The sequence below is a fragment of the Lotus japonicus genome, chromosome 1 (genome assembly GCF_012489685.1).
Source record: "Lotus japonicus ecotype B-129 chromosome 1, LjGifu_v1.2".
Lineage (NCBI taxonomy): Eukaryota > Viridiplantae > Streptophyta > Magnoliopsida > Fabales > Fabaceae > Lotus > Lotus japonicus.
The window spans coordinates 85,568,079-85,570,276 of record NC_080041.1 but is presented as its reverse complement, the minus strand read 5'-3'; the positions used below and the strand labels follow the sequence as shown (position 1 = coordinate 85,570,276).

Here is a 2,198-nt window from a genome sequence, read left to right as displayed (position 1 = left end):
TAGAGAGCCACATCTGGAGTAAGAAATAACCGGTCTTTTCCTCAGGTTCTCCCTATACTGTGAATTCGATCCAGCATCAAGCGCCAATTAAGTAAAAGCCTTCACATTGGAGGGCAAGGGGGCTGCCCAAATTGTCTTGAAAACAACATTTGTATCATCCTAATTGTATACATGCCAAAAGAATATGCTAAGTTAGCATAACAGGGCACTGTTGGTTTGCTAGGATAGGATTCTTGGTTTTTTGGCTTTGTTCATTCCTTGATTGTTGTTTGTTTGTGCTTTTTCTTTTTTTTTTACTAAGTTTGAGTAGTCCTTGTATTCCTCTTTTATATATCTCTTTAATTAGCTTATAATGAATTTTTTTTAAAAGATATAACATGTTAAATCAAAATAAAGATAGATAAGAAACCTCTTCATATTTTAAACAGGTACAAGAGAAATCACATAATTTTAAAGCATGTTACAATGACAATGAACCATTGTTGTAGGTCTTATTAATGCATGCATAACAGCATGAGGCAGTTTTATTTTGGAAATAAACGAGACTATCTAGATGGTTGAGACATGAACGTTGTTGAAAGCACCATCATGACCTTTGGTACTATCTGCTGATGATGGCAACTTGGATTCAAAAGACCATGAAAGAACATCATGTCGTTCAGTGTGGACTCCACTAGAAGCTGAGAAACCAACTCTAACAAACTCAGGAAGAACATTTTTTATGTCGACGACAGAAGAGACAGTGTATCTTTGATAAGTGTAGCTCAAAGAAGCAGTTAAGACTTTGGTGGAAGCTTCATAACTTATGATAACATTGGCTACAACCTGATTAAAAAAGCCCCATGATGTAGTGTTCACCGATTTGATTCCATTGACATCGATTCCAATGTGGCGACCTTCGGGATCCCAACCGTTGGAGAAAGTGTCGAACTCCACCGCGACAACTTGGTTTGATTGATGTACATCTTCGTCAGGGAAGAGTCCGAGGAGTCCACCAGAAACTTGGACCTGGCTGTCAACAGGTGCAAGAAAGAAGGCCATCAGCGGTTATGCCTTTATCGTTGTAGATGTAGAAGGAGAAGGAAGTGGTGAAGCTGGCAACGTTACCTGTTTTGCTGTCCCATATTTGGACAGGGGCTGCATACAGGGCCCGACCGGTGGAGCCCTGGGCTTGCTGGTTGAGATACAATCTCCCTGTTGAGGCAACCACGGCGTGACCTTGGAGGATCAAGTCGGGTTGTTGTGGCACGAACTCAGGGAAAGAGAAAGAGAGGGATTTTGTTGAATTCACCATCTTGTTCAGAAACAAAAAAGTAGTTAAGAACAGCATGGGCATTAGGACAGAGGAAGATCGAAAGCTAGCCATGAATCCTCTACTAATTAATTCAAGTTGAAGTGAAATGTGACTGTGATATTGAAGGAGGGAGCCCAAACTCATGTATTTATACTAGCCATATAGCATAATTAATGCATGCACTCCTGCTTCTAGTTCTTTAATTTCTCTCTCTCTGGATCTTGGATTTAATTAAGGGTGTACGTGAAGTGAAGGGATTATTTTGTTTTTCGCCATAATACTCCTAATAATTCATGATCAATTAGTTTTTGGAATAATAGATTTATTGTTCTTATAGTATCAGAGTTTCTATGATTAAAATGGTCTAAAGTTCTATCTTCATTATTTTATTTAAAAGTTAAATTTTAACACTGTATATGCATTCTTTCTAGAGTAAAATACACTTACCCCCCTCAAGGTTTGCTAGAAAAACACTCCACCCCATTCTTATTTAAAATATACACTCCACCCCACTCATTTTATCATGTTAACTCCATCCAAAAGATGCTAACGGAATATTCCATTCAAATCAAAATTATTTAATGTAAACTTATTTTTCCTTTTCTTTTTTTTTCAGAAAAAAACGTCACTTTCTAATATTTGACCAAACAAATATTCTCAATGCTTACATACTGTTGGAGCTGGTATATAAAGTAACCATTTTATAAAATAATTCAAGAATAAATATGTATGAAATAGTTTTAAATTAAAACTTATGGTAAAAGTACGTTAAACTTCCACTCCATAAAAGAATATAAAGTTATATTATTATTTTAATTAATTAATTAATTTGGATAATATGATCGCGTTGGTTATAACATGTTAAATGTTAAAGTATATATTACTTTTAGTAATTGAAAATGAG

At 35.7% G+C, this 2,198-nt stretch overlaps 1 pseudogene; it reads right to left on the bottom strand.

The window, feature by feature from the left end:
- Window positions 1-549: 549 nt before the first annotated feature.
- Window positions 550-1,366, bottom strand: LOC130749827 (seed lectin-like; annotated as a pseudogene).
- Between the last annotated feature and the right edge of the window lie 832 nt (window positions 1,367-2,198).